This window comes from Numida meleagris, chromosome 4 (genome assembly GCF_002078875.1).
Source record: "Numida meleagris isolate 19003 breed g44 Domestic line chromosome 4, NumMel1.0, whole genome shotgun sequence".
Classification (NCBI taxonomy): domain Eukaryota; kingdom Metazoa; phylum Chordata; class Aves; order Galliformes; family Numididae; genus Numida; species Numida meleagris.
Window position 1 is genome coordinate 62,073,409 of NC_034412.1, and position 22,926 is coordinate 62,096,334.

Below are 22,926 nucleotides of genomic sequence, written 5' to 3' on the forward strand. Positions count from 1 at the left end.
TCCCTTCCCTTCCCTTCCCTTCCCTTCCCTTCCCTTCCCTCTCTTTTTTTTCTTTTTCTCAGAAGTTCGGCAGTAGTTCCTATAATAAATAGGCGCCTGAGAAGCATGAGAGTAAAGCTGCTATTTAATCTGGAACCAGCTCTGTTTACCTCTTGGAGAATAATGTCAGCTCTTGGCAAAGGCACCCATGTTACTAGAATTGTTCAGCTGACCTCACCGTTTCTAGGATATGAAATGCTGAATAATAGGATAAGAGAAGCAAGAGATAGAAGATATCTACAGAGTTCTCTTCATTTTCCTGCAAATGAAGGCTGTGGCTTTACACTCTTGGCCTCTGAAAAATATACATAATTTGCTGGACAGTTGTAATTGGTTTCTGTGAAGCAGAAAAGCTGTTGATGCTTCATTCAGTTCTACATTTGTTTGAAGGAAGACCTCCAAGCAGCAAAAGAATTCATCTGAATTTTTACACCAGTAAATGACTGTTAAACGTGATGTATTCTTAGTCACTATGTATATGTGTATCTAGTGCTAGGCAATAAAAGATAAGCCAACAGACATGCAAGCATTATCATATGATATTAGCAAAATTACTCTCGCAGCAAGAAGAATCAGTGTGTTAAGCAACTTTATCCTGGAATTTGGGCATCTTTACTCTTCCATTCAAAAATCTGCTAAGTCTTCTTCTAAGGATTCTGAGTGTTTGTCACTAGCATTAGGCCCTCTCTATCCATATGGTCTTTAGAAAATGAAGCTTTGAATATTTGTTTCAGATTCTAGCTGCTCCACATTGCGTTCTGAAAAGTGTCCTCAGACTCATTAAATCTACAGGGCTTGGAAGCTCTCCTTGTGGTTACGGCACGAACAATATTGCATGTGAGACCAGAGTACTCTAACTCTTTGGCATGAGGTGCAGTGCATGCAACAGCTTAGCAGCAGTCCCAGAAACATCTCTTAACACGTCTCCTGTTTTTCAGCTTCTGACAAAAAGGTGTTTTTTTTAAAAGTTAGAAGTTAAACAGATGTCCTTGGAGAGACTGAAGATGAAAATATTTCTCGAGCAATTTCACACAGAGAATGGAGGCTTTTGGTAGGTTTCTACAGGTAGTGAGGAACAGAGCTGCCTTGCGGTTTTCTGAATTTGTGGGTAAAACATGATATAGTACTTGATGCTGAATGCTTAGACACATAGAGGATAAAGTCCTATAGCACTAAATTTCCCAAGGCCAAGAGGAGACAGTGCTTGTACAAATGTGCATAAGCCAGCTGGGCTGCTGCACTACTTCAGTTGCTTTTGACTCCAAGTGGAGATCCAGAGGCTCTTTGAAATCCATGATTTTGAACCTTTTTTCAGAGAAGTTGTGAGTGCCAGTAAATAAATAGCAGATAAAGTAGAGACAACTTCTGCGCCACTGTTGATGGTTGGCAGGGAAAAGCAGAAAGAAATATTAAGTAGGAAATTATTAGTTGGTGAAGGAAAGGGGAAAAAAGGGAATCTTTTCATTCCTTAAGCTGCTCGTTTCTTGAATTTAACACAGCTAACCTGAAATGTTCTTTTTTTTTTTTTTTTAAACTCTGCCTCTCATTTGCCTTTGCATTACTTTCATCTTGAGTGTGAAATTCCAAGTTACTGTGAAAAAGCTGCCCTAGGAATATTCTTGGCAATACTGCAAGCAGAAAGTACAGGAAACCTCACAAAAGAGTTTGTTCCAGCAACGCTGCCATCCACGTTTCACAGCTGCAAGGACGTTGAAAGTAAGTCTAAACACTGTCTTTTCCCTTATACGAAATCTTGCTGAAGTCAAAGTACCTAGGACTTGAAAAGTTTAATGATGTTATGGCAGAATCACAAACTGCTGAAATAACGATCTGAGGAGAAACAAACTAATTTACTAAATAAGATATGGGAATGCAGGCTAACACATTATAATTCAATATAATTAAAATTGAAGCTAATAAATCAAATAGAATGAGAGACAGTTTCCAAAAAAACTGAAGGCCTTTAATGCTGGCAGCGAGACGGCTAGGGAGAGAGACGCTGCCGGGACTAGCAGGAGGGGAAAGGGGCGTCTCATGATATGTGAACAGTTTTTCCCTCTGAACGGAAAACAGTAACAGAACAGCGAACAGTCCTCTGGGAGATGTAGTTCTTCTTCTCTTCTGAGAACCAGGTACCCGGAACTATCCACGATCCACCGAACTGGAGCATTAACTCTTTAACTCCCAGTGCACTACATGATATTATGATGTAGAATACCGGTAACCAAAATCATAAATCATGACAATTGCACAGATATATTGGGTTCAACAGTGAACAGAATGGAGGTCCGTCACTGGTACAAGCTCTTAACCATGGAATTATAAAATAACCCTATTTGGAAGGGACTTACACAGATCATTGAGTCCAACCCCTGGGTCCATACAGCATCACCCAAAATCCGAACTATATCTGAGAGTGTTGTCCAAATGCTCCTTGAACTCTGGCAGCTCAGGGCCATGACCATTGCCCTGGGCAGCCTGCTCCATGGCCACTGCCCCCTGGTGCCGACCCTTTCCCTCACCCCCACCCGCCCCTCCCCTGACACAGCTCCATGCCGTTCCATTGGGCCCTGTCGCTGTCACAGAGAGCAGAGCTCAGCACTCCCCCTCCCCTGTGAGGAGCTGCAGCCGCCATGAGGCCTCCCCTCAGCTCCTCTGCTCTGGGCTGAACGAACCCAGGAGCCTCAGTGCTCCTTGTAAGTCTTGCTCTATAGACCCTTCAGGATCTTTGTAGCCCTTCTTTGGATATCTTAAGCTCTATATCCTATCTAAAAAGTCCATGAGATAAGAAGGGATCCTGATCACTCCATTTCGGCCTAGAGAACATTCCTCCAGAGAAGAGACTGTGTAGGACATGTAAAGCTGTTTGTGAGTACCTGGAAGAGCCCAAACCATGTTGGATTTGCCATTAAAATACAGAAGCCTTCAGTGCTGAAACAGCATTAGAGTTTAAAGGGAATAGATGTGATTCAGAGCTTTCTTAGCTGATTTCACCTTGTGTTCAACTACTGTCTTTCTTGAGTGACACAGAAGCTCACCTTCAGCTTGTACATACTGTGCTAGAGTTGTCAAAGGTTCTCAGGGTGCCCCTAAAGGAAAGGTAATATTGCTGAAAATATGCAGTGAAATATTATTGGCATAAATGCTTTTCTGTTTGATTTTAACATCAGTTTTGCTTCAAGTTTGCTATGTAACTAAAACTTCTAAGCTCGTTATTTTTAGAATAATTTTTATTTTTGGCAGTCGATGTTTTACTTGTTTTTTTATACTACTGAACTTTCTAAGTTCTCTACTGGAATTGAAAAATTTTTGTTTCTAATCTTAAACTTGCTATTTAACCCACTTTTGTGTTCATTTAGGGAAAATCATCCAAGTGGTCTGCTACAGTTTAAAAAAAATCTGTTTAGCAGTGTGGATGTCTGTGTGTGCAAAGCATATGTTTTCGGTAATGTTTATGCAGAATCACAACTTATTATTTTCCAAAATATAAAATTGGAATAATTATTTTGGGGGCATGTTTCACCAATTATATTAAATACTGAGTAAAACTTCTCTGTAAATGTGAAGATTTGGCTCAATAAGTTGGAATACTATTCTATTAGCCAGAAGTAAAGCAGCAAATGGACAAATTCTAGACTGCTAAATTTACTGTAAATAAAATGTAATCTCTAAGTAAGAATGACTGCTAATGGGCTACAGCCTAATTGGCACAGCATTCAGAAACAAAAAGCTTACGTCAGCACAAAGTAAATCAAGCATAGAAATATAATTTTTGTGCACCTCTGCTCCAACTTTTGAGGATAAAGCACTGTGCAAAAAAGTATCCTGGAGCCTGCCTTCACTTCCTGATGTGCCTGCTCCACTTTGATTCAGAGGGAAGTTAATTAGTAGCATAGAATCTAAGCTAGGTCACAGAAGCATAGAATCATAGAATGGCTTTGGCTGGAAGGGACCCCAAGGATCATCAAATTCCAACCCCCTGCCACAGGCAGGGCCACCAACCTCCAGATCAGATGTTACTAGACCAGGTTGCCCAGGGCCCCCTCCAACCTGGCCTTGAACACCTCCAGGAATGGAGCACCCACAGCCTCTCTGGACAGCCTGTTCCATCACCTCATCACTCTCTCTGTGAAGAACTTCCGCCTGACATCCAATCTAAACCTTCTCCTTTTAAACATGGGAAGGCAACAATGAGGTCTTCTCGCAACCTTTTCTTCTCCAGGCTGAACAAGCCCAGGCCAAAGGGTTGTATTGAATTGTAATAAGTCAAAGTGAAAGAAATGTCTAGTAATATGCTTCTAAGACAGCTTTCACAATATATAAAACCCATGAAAAAAAACTGAAATGTATTCCTAAGGTGTTTCAGGAATAGGAGATATATTTTCCTTGCAGAGAGTAACTTTCAAACAGTAAATGATAATCATGTAGGAGAAAAAATGAAGATCTTGATTGCACTAAATAATCCCCTTTAAGAATTTTCCTGATTGTCATGACCTTTTCTTTTTCTCACTTAGCTGATCTGCGTGTGATGAGTTACTAGTTGAACTGGGTTTAAAAAAAAATGCACAAAAAGCAACCCAAGAATGGCGTAAGTGAAAACAGATGACAGAAGATGGCTATGCTAGAACAACAATATTCATGATTAAAGAAATATTATATAGCAAGCTATATAGGGCACTGGGGAAAACACTGGGAAGAGGGAGTATACATTTTTTCCATCTGTTACCATTATTTTCACACAGTCACACATGCACACTATGTTTGCAATTATATTGACACATGACAAAAAAAAAAAGGATCTGGTGAAAATTTTGGTGTTGAAAGAAAAGTGTTCCTTGTACGCTGCACACACAAACACAGGTGCACATAAGTCACTATCAGTCAACTTCTGTTGTTAATAGTAGTCTTAGTAGTCTTTGTTACATTCTTTGTTTTTTTACAAACAGAAGTATGAAATCTCTAGATTAAGCCAAATTAGTCAAACAGCTATCAAAATAAAGTAATATTCTGTGTTGACAAAGATGCTATCTGGGCTGATACAGTAAGGAAAATAATTAAATGTATACATTAGGGAAAAAAAGAAAATACGCAATATTTTTATCTTCTTATTTATATAATTTCAGAACTCAATTCCATTCTTTGTGTTACAGTGTCTGTGTCAGATGCTTCAGAACAAGATGCAAGAACCTATCTATAACTTCCCATGCTGAGACTTGTTGTAGTTTTCAGTAGTTACATATTGGCCTAAATCACTGTACATGGCATCTAATAGGATAAAAATTTGGTAATCTTGATGACTCTATAAATATTGCATCCCTCCTTGTAAGTTTTGCTGCTGGATTTGGCAACTTCTGGTAACACTGAGTTTCACAGTTTAGTTACTATGGAGAGATATTTTTGTGTCAGTTTTGATTTTCACACCCTTAGCTTAATTGTGTATCATCGTGTTCCTGCGCTGTGAGGTACAGAGACAGAAGCTTCCGACTTCTGTTCTCTCTGTCCTTCTGCAGCGCACTCCAGGATATCAGGTGGCAAGTGCTGTACAGACTGTCTGCTGTGGGCCATGTTGTCACTTAATACAAAGGCATTACAATGTTAGTCTTATTCATCAGTTTATTCCTCTCGCATCCCATCATCTTACTAGCGCTTTTTTCACAGTTGCGTATTTTTCAGGTACTGCAGTAGAGTTTATTGTGGAGTATCAGTGAAGTATGACAAAGAGTGAGCTGATTAGAAAGGGATTTAATTTACTAAATACTTAAAACATAAAAGAAACTTAACCTTTTTTGCTCCCAGAGTGGTTACAGCATCACACAGAGGAAACATACACTTGCATCTTTTGCTATGATTTTACTTTTTTTTCTTGTTCCTTTGATTTCCTTGCATGTAAAATGAATCACTCATGCTGAAAATGAACAGTGACAGTGGAAGTACTGAAAAAACTCTTAAATCTAAAAGATGCAGTGGGAAGAGAGATCTATCTGGAGGCAGAAGATGCCCTTCGGCACTTATTACATGTACCTTGATTATTTACTTTTGTTTTAAGAAACTGCTTGAGTGTTGTTTTAGGTTACGTCAGTGTAACTGTCATGCTTGATTTGTGTACATATTCTTGTATTAGCAGTTGTACAAAATTAGAGACGGGAAAAAAAGATGCCTGCCAATTTCCTAATAAATACAGGAAATTGTTGTTATATGCCATTTATCTTGCTGTGAAACTACTAGGAAAATGCTGGTGAGACAAATCTCAGATCTGGGCATGTAGTTTCTCCTATTCATAACATTGCTTTCTAGCTGTGACTGCCCACTTCAGGTCTAAAGTGAAAGTTTGGCAAATGCAGGAGCAAAGAGATCCCAGCTACAGTGGGAGAGCTGCATCTTAACACAGCAAAAGCTCCAGGCAGTGAGGTAGGGTTTGGTAATATTAAGTGTATTGTCCAAGGGAGTGAGCTGTAATAGGTGAAAGTTAGCAGATACTTGCATTCACTGCGTATGGAAACCATATTCAAATATTGTTTTCATATGTTGCGTCTAATCAAGTGTTTTCTTTCCTGGAAAGTATGAGAGTTTAAGTTGGGAGTGGTGATGGTTTTTTGAAAGAGTCAGTGATTCCTAGTGTAAGAAGTATTTGACAAAGCTGGCCTATACAGCTGAAATACCGAGAAACTGATAGACAGGTAAGAGATGTAGAGACATCCACAGATTTTAAGCTCGGATCCTGCATTACTAAAATGTGGTGAGGCTCCTGTTTAATTGGTCAAAGGGTCAAAATGCAGTTTGGCCGAGGGTCAGAATGCAGCTTTACATCTTCAGAAGATTCTGTTATGCTTTCTTACAGCAATACCTTGGCTCTGCACAAAAGCAGGCTCTTCCTGCTGGCTTAGAAAAACATTTTACCTACTGCAGACAATTTGCGGTAAACAGAACTACATGAGTTCTGCAGACTTAGGTTAGGTACAAAATGCTCCAGTTTGAAATGGTTATCTGTATGCTTGAGCAAGGACAGTGCAGAGTTCTCCTCAGCTTCATTAGGAAACTCTTATCTACAAAGGGATCCAAAGTCTCCATTATTGCTCAGAAATTGTCAGCGTGGATTAGTAAAACTAGTGGGATTTTTTATAACTTGGCTGGAATCACCGTAATGACTCTCAGTATGCAATCATAATTTCCCCTTGGAGTTTGGAAGGTAAGAGTTAAGAGAGCTCAAATCCTGTATTATTTTGGGCAGCTGTAAAGGAAAGTATTTTGCATTTGGTCAAGTGAAATTACTTGAGCATGTATTTTAAACTGAAGGAGTTCACAAAATCAGTGATCTAAATTGAAACTAAAATAGTGATTCACAAGCTTGTAAGATTTCCTTTAATTTGATCAAGGAGGGAGGGAGGGGAATTACTACTAAACTAAAGTGATTTTTAAAAATGAGTTGACTATAGTTCCAGGTTGTTTTTTTTTTAGGAAACTGGGTACTGTACATTTTCAATGAAACTGAAAATAATTATTTCTATAACATGAATCAAACCCTTGTTTAATTCATGTAGTGATCTGAATATTAGTACTGCAACATTTCCTGTCAAATTTCAGTAGAAGCGCTGTTGAGTTTATGTAAATTGTCAAGGGTTATTAGGCTTTCTGGTTTTCATAGTATTGGAAACTGAGTTGTTGAAGCCTAAAGCTAAAGGGAACTTCTGCATGTAGCTTGTAGACAATGTTCAAAAATATTTATAGTTGAGAATAATGCAAAAAGAGGGTAAGTGAAAAAGATTACATAATATCAGGAACGTCATAAATTTGCAATCTTGATATGAAAGAAGAGAGCTGAGTGTACAAGTGGTGAATTAAATCTTGGTTTATTTCTTTGATTTCCACATTTAAATCCAGCACGTATCTAAATACTGCTTTGACTGAGACTTAAGCATATGGATGTATGCAGAAGTGTTAGAGGTTGGAACATTGTCCAGAGCCACAGTGAGCGTGCTGCATTCAACAAAACAAAATGCAATGCTTTTGCTTCCAGCATGAAGTGATCCTGGAGATTTACTTGTTCCATTTTTACCACAGCTTGTTTTCTTTTGATTCCTATAATAAGAAATGTGGGAATAGTGTTTATCTCCTGAACAAGACGCAGCAAATGGTAAAAGGGAACATCCATCCTGTCAGGTGGTGGCTATGAAAATACTATCCTACCTGAAATAACAATAATCTATGTTTTATGCCTCAGTGTTAAATTTTTCCCTGTCCTGGACAGAGTCAATTTCATTCTTTCTGTTGGAGGTTGTCAAGATGATTTGCGTTTCTTATGCTTTTACTTTATAGCTTCCACAAACAAGCAGCAAATTTCAGCAGCTGTATGGCTGCTGCAGTCCTTCTATTATTTACATAAAGAAAAAAAGGAGAAGAGAGGGGAAGAGAATATCTGGGGAAAAAGTAAAGGAAAAATAACTTCGAAGCTGTAGAGAAAATAATTATGTTTTTCTGAATACAGCAAATGAAACTTGTCATAAAAGGGTCAAATACAATGAAATGAACACAACAACAACAACAACAAAAAAAAAACAAAAAAACAACTATACCAGATAAGATGTGTACTTATTGTTCTGTAGTTTTACTGTTTAATCCGCCTTTTTCTGGGAAGTACCCCACATGCAATGATTATTACTAGTGACAGCTGTCATTTTGTTGGTAGTTCCTCCCAAATTGCTCAAGGCAATCAGATAAACAAGCCTGCTTCCCTACTATTACCACTTCTTACTTGTTCAGTTATGTGTTTTTCTTTATGTCAGAACTCTTCTCTGACCAACACGCTCAAGCCTAGGAAATTCAGACACAATTTTGAAATCTTTATGGACAATTTAGTATTGGCTCATTTGTATCCAGAAGCCTATGCAACATTTCTGTAGAAAGATCACCCTGTCAAATAGGGAATGGCTACAGATAACTTGCCTTTCTCTGCCTAATCTGCCTACAGTAAAGGGAAAGTGACAATACTTAATATTTCTTGCATTACACATCATCAGTCTGTCACTTTGAAAAGTGAGAAGCAGCAGCTAAATGAATTATTTTCATAGCAATTCCCCTTTGCAAGGTTCATTAGATTATTCTATCTCTGCATTAAAAAAAAGGAAAATAAGTATCCGTCTGGCAGAAAAATTGCATTGCCTTCACCAAATGATTCATTTATATTTTATTGTTTTAAGAGGTTTCCTCTGTACCTATTTAATACATGATGTATATATCTAGAGCATTATCAATATAGAAAACTTTAAAAATGTTGACTGCAGACTTCTATAGTTTCAGACAAGATAAGCAGTTTTAATCAGAAAGGAATTAACAGCTCACTCTCAGCACAAGCTGATCAGGTTTTTACAACTCATGAGTAATTGCATGGATACTAACATCTGTCCTAATACTTGCTGTTAAGAAAAAGCAAGTATCTGTAAATGTTTGCAAACAAGATTGTAGCAGTGGTTCACCTGTGTTCTTGCAAATGAGTCTTACTATTCAAATCAACGGTATTAGGCACAAGTTATAGGATCATAGAATCCTTAGAGTTGGAAGGGACCTCTGAAGGCCATCAAGTCCAGCTCCTCTGCAATGAAAACAGACACCACTAGATCAGGTTGCCCAGGGCCTTATCCAGCCTCACCTTGAAAGTCTCCAGGGATGGGGCAACAACCACATCCCTAGGCAACCTGTTCCGGTGCCTCACTACCCTCACTGTAGAAGACTTTTTCCTTACATGCAACCTAAATCTAACCTCTTTAAGCTTGAAGCCATCTCCCCTTGTTCTAGAACCACAGACCCAGCTAAAGAGTACCTCCCCTTCTTTCCGGTACCTCCCCTTTAGATACTGAAAGGCTGCTATCAGGTCACACTGGAGCCTTCTCTTCTCCAGACTGAACAGCCCCAGCTCTCTCAGCCTGTCCTTGTAGGAGAGGTGTTCCATCCCTTTGATCATTTTTGTGGCCCTGCTCTGGATGTGCTCCAACAGGTGAATATCTCTCCTGTACTGAGGACTCTGCATCTGGATGCAGTACTCCAGGCGAGGCCTCACCAGCGCAGAGCAGAGGGGCAGGATCACTTCCCTCTCCCTGCTGGGCACGATTCTTTTGATGCGGCAAGGATAAGGTTGGCTTTCTGGGCTGTGAGGGCACACTGCTGGCTTGTGTCCAGCTTCCCATCCACCAGTACCCCCAGATCTTTATCAGCAGGGCTGTGCTCAATCCTTTCTTCCCCCAGCTTGTATTTGTAGTGAGAGTTGCCTCAACCCAAGTGCAAGATCTTGTATTTGGATTTGTTGAACCTCATGAGGTTCACCTGGGCCCACTGCTCAGCCTTTCTAGGTCCCTCTGGATGGCATCCCGTCCCTCTGATGCATCAACTGCATTCAACAGCTTGGCGTCATCAGCAAACTTGCTGAGGGTGCACTCGATCCCACTGTCAATGTCATTGATGAAGACATTAAAGAGTATTGGTCCCAGCACTGACACCCGTGGGACACCACTCACCACCATTCTCCACTCAGACATTGAGCTGTTGACCACCACTCTCTGGACTCTGTTCTGCAGCCACTTCTTTCTCCTTTGAACAGCCCACCCATCAAATCCATATCTTTCCAATTTGGAGAGAACGATGTTGGGAGGTACCGTGTCAAAGGCCTTACTGAAGTTGAGATAGATGACATCATTGATTCTTCTCTTGTCCATTGATGCAGTGACACCATCATAAAAGGCCACCAGGTTGGTCAAGCAGGATTTGCCCTTGGTGAAGCCATGCTGGTTCTCCCGTATCAGCTCCCTATCTTTCATGTGCTTTAGTATAGCTTCCAGGAGAATCTGCTCCATGATCTCCCCTAGCACAGAGGTGAGGCTGACAGGTCGGTAGTTCCCAGGGTCATCCTTTTTACCCTTCTTAAAAATGGGGGTGATGTTGCCTTTTTTCCAGTCACCAGGGACTTCACCTGATTGCCATGACTTTTCAAATATCATTGAGAGTGGCTTGGTGACTATGTCAGCCAGTTCCCTTAGGACCCTGGGGTGCATCTCACTGGGACCCATAGACTAGTGGATGTTCAGGTTCCTTAGGTGGTCATGAACCTGATGTTCACTTACAGTGTGGGGGACATTGTATTCTGATATTTGAATTGAAACAGAATTTGTATTACATTTTATAGAGCAGAGGAAGTGCTTGTGTATTTCCTCAGTGCTTCTAACACTTGACAGCAAAATCCTTAACCGTCTACTTGATGGCTGTATCTTCACATTTCAGCTTGTTCAGAAAGACCAGCGCTTCAAAGATACCATTTGCAGAGAGGATGAAAACAGCTCCAGAGTAAGTGTAGTTCACCAAGTATGGAACCAGAATAGAGTCTCACTTGGTAGTCGATACAAAATCTAAATATTAGACTTGTAAGCATAAGGGAAATATGCAGGGGCCATCAAAATTAACTGTACTTGAGTGTGAACTGTTGAAAAGCTAAATCTCTTTAGGGAAGGATTTGTGAAAGTGCAGTATTCTTCAGGGAACCATGCAAATCTGCGCTGCAATAGCTTGTTTCCTGAGGTCTCCTTTGGGATCGTAGATAGTTTATAGAAAAGCTGGTAAGCATATACCAGCTGCACAAAATTCCTTCTTGACTGCATTCCATAAACATGATTACTGAAAATTCTTATGTTCTTATTTCATTTCCTTTAGTAGTTCTGTAGAGGCAACTTTTCTTCAATAAGTAACCAGTGATTGCATGAGCAATGATAGAAAATAATATGGATGAATCTGCATATTTATCCCTCTTTACACTGAGGATGCATGCCATATGCTAATTAATAGCAAGAATGTGTGCAATTTTATGAGAAATGCTAAAAAGGACATTGTAAGGTTGATTTAATTTGTGCATGTGTTTGTTGGAATGTACAAAGGGAAACACTGGCAGCCTTGAGTGCAAGCAAGAGCTCACTCTCTGAGGAGACTAGATATCTAAGAATAGACAGACCAGAGATTTAGTTTCTCTTCTTATCTTTTCTAGTGTTGTTTCTTGGGAATTTGGTACTCTTATCAATACAGAAGAAAGGTCTCTTCTTTCAAAGCAACAGCACGATGTAAGACAGCAAAACCTGACCTCATTTGCTGGTAGCAGTGCTGAGATGAACTGCAGCTCTGACCTATTTCTCCAGCATTACAATTATCTGCTGTAATGGGACCACTTTACTTTTCAAATCCAGGATTACAGTACTTTGAGATTTAGCAAAGTTACTCTCTTTCTCATTGGAGGCCTTGTTATTTCAGGGACAAGCTAGCATGAAAAATGAGTGCATGAATGGAACAAGCATGTGATCAGCTTGTCATCCTGACTATAATTTTCATGTGAATGTACTTTTAATATATATATGTATACATAATTTTAACATATATAATATATAATTTTAATATATGTATGTATACACAAACATAGTTTTGTTCATTTAAGTGCACAATTCCTATATATACATATGTATATATAGAACTATACATATATACATTACATATAGGATATATATGGGATTATATATATATACACACTGTATATATACGTGTGTATATATATACATATGTATATTTATAGTGTACCCACTCAGAGTGATCCAAACTTAGGTCATGTGGTGAGGAATCTGGGTTTTGTTAATTTGTTTGGTAAATGTGCAATATGACCAGCAACTCTACAGTATATAGGAACTCTAAATATCAAAGAATTTGGAAATAAAGTTCTTATATATTCAGTACTCAAACTGCTGGTGGTAGAAGTTGACATAGCTGCCTTAAAGTTAATTTAATACCTTTTTAAATCGATGGGAGGAAACTGAATTATATTACATTACGAACTTTGGTATTTGGTATTTATAATACAATATTAATCTTTTTTCCTCTTTATTAGCAGTATATCCAGTCTCACAAAACAAACTTTCTTTCCCAAGTTTCCTATTTATCTGTGTTACAAAAATGAATGGAACATGTTCTTATGTTTTCATCAAGTCAGTTTTCAGTTTTTAAGACATATCATTCATGTTTGTTGTTTTTTTCCACTTGAGATGCTATTCACAGCATCCACAGCAATACTGAGCTGGTAACAGACATCGAATACTGCTAAGCCCAGCCATGCAGAAATCATGAATCACATTCTCACTAAGCAAATGATTAGCTCAAACTGTGTTTTCAGATCAAAATAAAAATTAAAAAAAAAATCATTTACCTTCTGCTTTTTGGTACATTTTAAGCTCTACCCCAACTTAGAAACACTGATAAAATTCTTAAAATGACAATTCTTATTAAAAAAAATTTCTTATGGAAAAAAAAATGGATGCTTTTTTGGTCACATATCTACTCTATACAAGGTGATCAAATAAAATAGTTGTTAAGGGCTTGTTTTTGCTCTGTTGCCTTTCATCCTGGTCAGGAAGATGCTAGAAGCACCATCCACAGAATACATGAATTTTAAAGAGAGAAAGCCTTTTAAGGGTTGCAGAAGGCTGAGTTCAAGCAAGGATAAGAAAGTAAACTATAACTTGAGTTCTTCTTAGTAAGGGGCTTCATTTGTTTTTGATTCCTATGTGAAGTCATTAAGTTTTGCTGCAAGGGAATGGTACTCAATGCAGTTTTGAGGAAGACATTTATGGCTCCATCCCTGGAGGGCTGACACGCAGGCTAAGCATCTGCTAGCTTCAGCTAAATATGCAGGAGAGAATAAAAGTATTTGGAGGAGCATTAGAATGAGCCTTGGCAAAGAGAAAGATGAAATACTGCTGCTGTTATTTAAATTACTTAAAGAAATTTAAATCTTCTCCTGTCCTTTTCCATCAAGGTAGCATAGAAGAGATTCAGATTCCACTAATGGAAAGTTTTGGAAAAGAATTGATTGAGAGACATTGCCACAGCTTGCTCAAAAATGAGACAGAGCATTTTCATTACTCCTGAAGGCTTTTATTCTAGACATACAAAAGGTGGGTACGTTTAAAGTGACAATATATTTTTGCTATAAAAATGAGAAAGTATGTGAAAATCTCCAGCACTAACTATAAAAACAAAGCAAACATTTCCCTTATACTCTGAACAAAACAGCGGAGAAAATATATCAGAAAAGATAAATGAATACAGAATAATCTATTCAGTCTTGGTTCTCATCTCTCCGGGGTATTGCACTTACTCTTTGAATCTTGTGAATCTTAGTAGCAATAATGCACATTTCCTAGGTAGGAGTTATCTATCATTTTATTCTCACACATTAATACATTAAGATATCTTCCACTATATAATTACTTACATATTTATTACTGATTATTATCATAATAAATTACATTTTTCCCCCAATAAACTACTTAGTTACTGTCAAGGTCAAGACTACTTATAAATGTCTAATATTTAGTAATGATTCACTCTGTATTCAAGCAAAAGACTTAAAAACATCAGAAGAGATCTTGATACAGGCACAACTGCAAAGTTTTCCTAAAGATTTCAGGATAGATAACAGTTTTACTTAGAAGAAGTGCACATTTAGTCCTATCATCCAGTTGAACCAAGCTGGAAGCTTTGTCAGACACACTCAGAAATACAACAGACCCTTGTGCCAGCCACTCTGCAGAGTGTGACTCTAGCTGGATATACTGTATTTCACAGTGTACTCTTCACATGAATTCAGGTGAAAACACAAATATCCAGAGTTTGCAGAGATGGTTATTGTGATAGGAAACATCTTTTCAAGTGTCAGTATCTCAGAAGCATCACTGATTTCCAAGTAAGATAGGGCTTATTCTGAGCTAAATTTCATCCACAAATCCGTTGTTTCATATCTGCTTTAAACCATACTTTTCTAGTGTGTTATGCTTGGGATACCTTTTATTACCTGTAATGTACTAATTTGCCCAGTGAGGTTGTGAATTGCCCAGTGAGGTTGTGAATGGCCCCTCCCTGGAAGCTTTCAAGACCAGGCTGGATGGGGCTGCAAGCAACCTGGTCTAGAGGGAGGTGTCCCTGCCTATAGCACACGGGTTGGAACTCCATGATCTTAAAGGTCCCTTCCAACACAAACCATTCCATGATTCTATGCAGAAGGACAGACAGATGAAAATGTATGTATCCATTTGTATAAACGTTATGTAAGTACTAGTTATGTCTTACACAATGCAGTGTTTAAATAGTAGGTAATGTTTCTAGACTATACACAAAATTTTGGATTATGAAATTTACAGATGGACATTTTTTCCATCTGTTTGAATCATTATCCTTGCACTGAACAGTTTGCTACAAGAAAATAAAAGCAATAGTAATTCCTTCCTTAAAAAATAATCTCTAAACATTTTTACAATGTAGCTTAATTTATATTTCATGATTAAGTACTTGTAGTAATTTACCAATTTTGTTGTGATGTCACATTGTCTTAATGAAAAAGCAGATTAACTTTATAAAATAGTAAACAGTTTGTCAATTTTGATCAGGTTTCGGAGTTCGAAATTTTAACCAAAATGGAAAAAAAATTGCTATTAACAGTAGAACTGGTCAGGTTTTAAATGTCAAATGCTGACTAAAACCAAACATGTTTAAAATCTGAAGCATGTGTCTCTTTTCTCATTTCTTCCCTGGTAGTTCAAATGGTAGTTTTTAAAGAAGAGGAAATAAAATTGTGTTCTCCATCTGTTATCTGACATTTGGAAAAAAGTCATTGTTTGACCAGTAATGAGACAGTTAGCAGCATTTGGGCTATAAATCATTAGCCCCTAATTTGCAAAGCTGGTGTATCTTTAAAGGCAAAACAGATAATGCCCTATGTAGAAATGGCCACATCACCCAAAATACAGAGCCTCATCCAAGCATTAAAATGCAAAACAGATGGAGGAAATGTTTCGGGGGAATATTCATAGAGGGGAAAAATTGTTGTGAAATATAAGGAAAGAAAACTCTGCCAAGCTCAACAGGACTATAGAAAGTGTTAATAACCCGAGGATTGTCTTTTCCAAAACTATATAAAAGATTCAACTATGAAGAAAGACGTTTTCCTAACCTAACTGTCTAATCAGGAAATAGCATTTACCAACATGAGATTATCCCTGAAAGATGAAATCTGAAAGGATTTCTCATCCTAGCTGCATCAACTTTCTGAGGATCAAGTTTAGAAAAAATACCCTGAAGCTGACATGACAACTTCACAGAGTAACCAAAATGAAAAAAATGCAAAAAACAAAAACAGATGTTCTGTATTGTGGAAGACTTCATATTAATGAACCATATGCATTATATAAGCAAAGGATGGAGGGGAAAAAAAAAAAAGATCATCTGAAGGCCAAGAGCTAGATCACAAACATGCTAGGCACTGTGAAAATGTGGGGCATTAAACAGCTCCTGCCTCATAGATTTTAAGCTGTAAATAGAAATCAAGTGGTGAAAGTGGCTGAATGCAGTCAATGAGGACGGTGTTGTAGCAGTAAAGCCAATGGGCATTCATGATTGTTTCCTTAGCTCCAAGGTAGTTTACCTGGGAGGGGATTATGCAACAAAGTAAAGGGAGAAAGAATGAAGACTGAGGCTGAGATCACCACTAGGGAGTGAAAGTATGGAACGGGAGCAGTGAGAAAGGACTGTGGGAATTACAGAGTAAGGCTGAAGGGGGCTGCTTATGTTCTGGCTTGTCCATGTGTGCAGCTACTCCTGGGGCTGAGCCCTCTGGCTGGCTTCAGATTCTGATTTTTCCAGGGCCTTATGATGAAGATGATGACAAAGATGCTATCTGAGTCCTGCCTGGTTTGAATGGTGTGTTAATCAGATGAGGCTTATCGGGATTTGTTGCTCTAGGATGTATCAGAAGATGATGACTACATGGATGGGTAGATGGATATATGTGTATATTTATTCTTTTTTAGCAGAAATAGAAAACATAGATCTCACTGTCTGCAGTAAAATATGATTTAAACAAATGTAAACAGCATTGAATAGGAAATCTCTGAATACATTCTGTTAATATTTCCATATTTGCTCTAAGAAATTAAGACATGCCTCAACATTGTCAAAGAGTGCAGACTCTGAAGATCACACTTTGAAGTCCATGAAGCTCACTCTAAGTCTATGCTTTCCACATACCTTGTATGAATGCATCTTACAGGTGCAAACATGCCCTCTTGATTAGATCAGTAATTTCCTAATTGTTGGCACCTTATAAACAGGTTTCCACGGAAAAGAAACTTTTGTGCTACACAGACCACAAACATTCTTGCATGTGTAAGAGAGAAAAAGGCACTTGAACATAAGAAGTGACTGTCCTTCTGTTACTGAATATGAGATACAGTCTGTACACTACATGAGTGAAATGGAATACGGTTGTCCTTCAGCATTCAAAGCTAATAAAGTGGGAAAGAGGAAAAAGCAAATTTTTACTCTTAAAGCAGTGTTAAAAAGGGAGTAGAATTCAGTGACTGACAAAGAAAACAGCTCTAAAAGTGGAGGACTGCTCTTCAAGACAGCCACCTCGTTTTCCTGGTTTGATGAAACACTTTATAAAGGATTAGTCTTAGCTATTTGGCTCTGGACAGAGAAAATGTAGTGCACAGGTTGTGTAAATTCTTAAATGGTTCAGGAAGGAGCTGAGCTTTGCTTAATCACAATATCTTAAGTGTCTCCTGCTAAGGATAATTTTCTATTTATTTTTTTTTTAACGTTTTACCTTGGCTTTGGCTCTCCTCTTTCCTCCCTCACTGCAGTTTTTATTTGCTCTCTCATGGGGGGAAAGGCAATAGGTAAGAAAATCCTAATTGAGGCCAGATTAATGCAGTTCCACAGGAAAATAAGGAAAAGATTTATTCTCTCCCAGCCTTCCACAGATGTCTTGTTAGGGGCTCAGCCTTGCCTTACATATGCACCTTTATTCACATACTTCCTGCTTGTCCTCTGGGAGAAGCCTATCTCATGTAATTTATAGACTTGGCTTTCTTGTTTGTATTCATGTGAATAGTAAGATGCATTGAACACTCCCATATTGGGCTTATTCTCAGATGAGAGTGAAGGGGGTTTATCTATGTTGAAAAATATGTCCATTTGGCTTACCATAACTAGGAGTTACTGCAAAGAAAATGTTGAAATTGGAGCCTATGTTCTGGCAAGAAATGTCAAGGTTTGAGAGAGTGGGATCCAGCAGAGCTGCTGAAATAAAGCATCAAGCTCAGAAGAAATGTGCAGCCCTGTGATCCTGCTCTGAGGTTTTCTTTCTTCTAGCTAACTCTCACCTTGCACTGACAACTTCAGCTAATGCCGACAAACATTAGCAAGTGACGGAGGAAGGAAATACTTTCTTTAAATGACAGTGGAGAAAGCTGTGAGAGGAGATGAGGAGAATGTAGGAGTTCAGTTTAATTTCTCTATGATTGACTCAGGCAAGAGGAAGGAACTTGGGCCAAACACGGCATGCATCACTTTCTTGCTAACCTTGTAACTTCTGGTATATCAGAAGATCCTTTACAGTTAATTCTGGAAGGGACAGCTTTAAGGGTCGCCCCATGGCATCATCATAAAATTTCTCTCTGACAGCAAGACAGACCCTTACATCAATACAGAAAAGGAGGATAGTTTGTTAAAGAAGCACCCTGACTTTCAAGGAATGAACGTGGGAATATTTATATTACCTTATTGTGGCTTTCATTTCTTACAAAGCCAGACTGCTTTTTAACCAGCAGTTTTGTTTTTCAGCCAAAGTTTGTGGTTTGGGGTGCATCTAGCGGAAGTCTTTTATTAAATTCTCAATTATCATTCTCAGTTTTTCAGTTTAATTGTTTTTCTTAATCTCATTTTGGTTTGGGCTTGTAAAACTGGCTCATGAAACACCAATGGAAACATACTGTTTTTCAATATTGGAAATTGATTTTTTAGTTAGGGAACTCTTCTGTAATTTGTAGAAATTCTAAGGCTATTTCACTAGAGAGGTCTGAGTATGCAATTCCATTTGTAGGTGGGCATTTACTCCTGATCTTAGTGCTCGAGGTTCTTGTAGCAAGAACTAGTGATGAATTTCTTGTTGTGCTTTCATTTGTACAGCTTTGTTCAAGACAGTCAGTGTCCAGTCTATCAGCTCCTCAGAAAGTGATTAGCTATATTTTTTCCTAGGGTACTGATCTTACTTCCCTTTTACCCACTTGATTCTTCCTCCAACCACTGATTAACCAGTTCACTTGGAAAAAAAAAAAAACAAAAAAACTTTACACCAGATGTGATATAGCTATAATGTGTGATAAAGCTCAGGTTAGATATTAGGAAAAAATTCTTCTCTGAAAGAGAGGTCAGGTGCTGGAATGGGCTGCCCAGGGAGGTGGTTGAGTCACCATCCCTGGAGGTGTTCAAGAAATGTGCAGATGTGGTACTAGCGGACATGGGTTAGTGGGGAAATATTGTTGGTAGGTGGACAGTTGGTCTGGATGATCTTGGAGGTCTTTTCCAACCTTGGTGATTCTGTGATTCTGTGATTCTATAATGGATGTTAATCAACAGAAAATTCAAATTGTTTTTATTTATCTGCTGCAATAGAATTAAAATATCTATCTCTTCGCTTTTGTTAAGTTAGTCATTGATATTTTTCTTGTCATCTTGACTCTTGCTAAATAATTTTTGGTATCTCTTTCCTGTTTCTGCTTTTCTGTTCTGTGTTGTCTTAAGAGTCTCCTTGCCAGTCTACCCTAGGTCCACCATAACACGTGGTTTAAGACATCCAAGATGACTTAAAACTTTTTACACAGATGATGGTGCACTTTTCTCTTTCCCTGTGGGACAGGAAGGATTTCTACTTGGTTCCTTTAAATATTTTCTTCTTCTATCTGTTTGCATTATCTGTAAACTTATTTGGTAATTATGAGGTCATACGTGCCAATTGGCACTATTAGCAATAGAAATTTGCCTGTCAACTCCAGAAATTTAATGCTCCTCTACACCCACCTTATGTCCCTGCTCAGAGGAGACCATTCATACTCCCGCTGGTTTATTTTCTACTTTGGAATCTAAAATTAATCTCAGGTCATTATAAGACATGCTGAAATTTCTGGTTGGGGTGCTCAGCAGTCTGTAGCTGTGCATTATAAATATGCACTCCAGTCCTTGAGATTAGATTCTGAGATACTTTCTGCAGAGCCTAAAGCCCAGGCAAGACAATCAACTGACCCCGTGCATCTTTTCTTTCCCTTCAGTACCCCATTAGTCAGTCAATTTACTGTGGACTAATTCTCTATCATTTGGTTGATTCCCACCGTGAGCACATTGATCACATTTAATACTTTGTAAGGTAAGCAAATTAAAAGGTAATTTGGGAGTTATTTCTGAACAATGGTGTTCATTTTAAATAGGAAAATTCTGCTGCTGCATTTAATTAGTGATTGTTTTCAGCTTATCAATACTCAGCAGTATTTGGAAATTATTTCTGCTGATCCATATCCAAATAAAAAGTTGCATTTATCCTCTCTGTCTTAGATCAGTGCACAGATTTTATCTTAGTCTTCCCTAAACCATCCACCCTCTGAAAATTAATGGAGAAAAGCAATCAGGTAGTTGACAAGTCACAAATACTAGCCCGGGGTGTGGGTGCTGTCATGGTTTTGAATAAGAAATTTTACTGCTTGACAGATCACCAAGATATGCTTTAACCTTAGCAATTATTTTTCTCAATGTCAATGACACCATGAAAGGAGCCAGCAACTTATTTCTTTGGACAATTATAAGCAGAGATTGCTCTTGACCTTGATATTTATAGGGCCCCAACTATCAAGGGACTTGCAGCTAGAGGTTATATGAGTCTCCAGAGCAATCCTGCCAAAAGTTCGAAAAAGATCCAAAACAGCAATAATCCGTGATTTCACTGTGCATGTCTAATTGTTTTTCCTGAGAGTCTCGCATGTTTGGCAGTTAGCTTTGTAACACAGAGATAGCAAGGGCTGTAAATCCCTGAGCAGCTATTATTGCACAATCAAACTTCATAACTCATGTCTCTCTCTCCTGGAAATATGGTAATATGCTGTTAAAGTCAGGAAAAAAAATAAGATTTGGGACCGTGGTATTTTGTTACAAGCCTTACAACAGACAGTTGAGACTCTATTTGTTAGAAATGATGAGTTAGGAAATATATCAGCATAATACCTATCAGTATATGTAGCGTACTCTTCCCAGTTTTACTCAGTGAAGTAATTAGTTCATCCCTAAAAGGAAAAATATAATAATAAAATGTATTTTTTTCTAAACAAAATGGCAGAAGGAAATCAAATTGTCATACTAAGAAATAATTATTATAAATAGGATTAGATATGTAGTTACAAATAATACGTAGAATTTGCTTATCCATACTCGAAAAAGAGAACATTAAATCTGAACAGCTGCCATGAGAAATCTGAGAGTGACAGGGAAATGGAAACCTATCTCCTGATCGGAGACTAAAGGCAAAGACTGAAAGAGAAGGCAAAGGCACTCTCAACACAGCAATGCTATTAAACAGCATTTAGGGACGTGCATAATGGAAATTAAAGGACAACAGTGAAACAGAACAAATGGCTCCTAGCTGAAGATGAATGTATATAGGCTGGATATTAAACAAAAGTTTCTAACCATTAATGTTATATTGGCATGGAGTAGAATTTCAATCTGATTAGCAGAGGCAGAGAGGTGAACCTGTGGTAAAAGGCTAAATGGCTCGGGAGCATCCTTCTAGCCCTGTGTGTTTAATTCCCGTGTGTGGCATGCCTTGAATAAAGACAAGGCCTGTATACTTACCATCAAAGGAAACATAAAATTTGGGAAGAGTAGCAAGTAGCTCAGACTTCTTGCTGAGATTTCCAGTTTCCTCAGATGTTGTCATCTATAGTACAATTTCACAGAGTCAACCCATTTTGTGCAGTTTTATGAATCTGATAAAAATAAACAGCTGAGCTATTACTCAGTTAAGAAAGTGTCTTTATGTGTTAAAGATCCAGTGGAGACTGTTGTTGATAGCAGAAAGTAAAACTGCGCTGTTCTGAATGGTACTTGCTCTCACCAGCCTGTTTCCCATTTACTCTCTCAGAAGCCGTTAATTTGGTAGCATTACAACTAAGCTGGTGCATCTGTGCATTTTAGATGGCAAAAAATCTTTTGGCTTTAGTCCACTACAGATTATCATAATCAATTTATTCATGCTTTTTCAGGTTCAAATTTGTTAGAGATCATCCTTTTTTTCCCCAAAAAATACATTTTAAAAATTCTGTCGAGAATACTTGGATGACTCTTTGCCGAGAAAACTTATCTGAATCTTTGCAAGAAATATAAAACTCATAAGGTGAAAATCGTCTTTTATAAAAATACATAGTGGCCTCATAAACAAGTTTTTCTTTACAGCAGTACCCTCAGTATTTCAATTTTTATCACCAAGGAAGACTAATCCTTTTACCAGCTCAATAGGAAATGGAACACCATTTTCTTCATGCTGTTCTTCAAGTATTATTATTATTTTTTTAAACTAAAATTGTTGCCTACATGCCAATCATCTTCTGGCTTTGGATCTGTTGCACAGGTTACCTGTTTCTTACATGATTATCCCTGCACATTGTATACCATAGAACTGCATGCTAACTGGATAGGTTTTCTCTGATCCAGGATTTCAGACAGAAGCCCATTCTTTCCGTGCAGCTGTCTTTCTAAATTAGCTCTTTCAGTTTTAATGATGACCAGGTACTTTCTGAGCTATGAGCAGATAACCTCTCCAGAAGGTTTGGCAAGGAGGCTGACAATTAATCACAGGCAGAACTGAACCAGGTTCTCCTGAAAAATCAGCTTTTCTGTGACAAAGCCATTACATCCTGGCAACTTTTAAATTCTCTGGTCACAGCTTCTGAAGCCAGAAGAGATCATTAGGTCACTGTGCCCATCTCTCTCTGT

General features: G+C 38.2%; 1 long non-coding RNA gene across 6 annotated transcripts in view; it reads left to right on the forward strand.

Annotated features, from left to right (window-relative positions):
* The window catches only part of LOC110399158, a 37,784-nt gene continuing 14,864 nt past the window's right edge, over positions 7-22,926 (forward strand). For 3 of the 6 annotated variants that reach the window (XR_002438932.1, XR_002438936.1, XR_002438935.1), the window contains exons 1-2: positions 7-1,755; positions 13,868-14,006. This is a non-coding gene — a long non-coding RNA (uncharacterized LOC110399158). Of the gene's footprint in view, positions 1,756-11,304; positions 11,368-13,867; positions 14,007-20,216; positions 20,312-22,926 lie in introns of all 6 variants that reach the window. The other 3 variants (XR_002438933.1, XR_002438934.1, XR_002438937.1) reach the window with 3 other exon arrangements.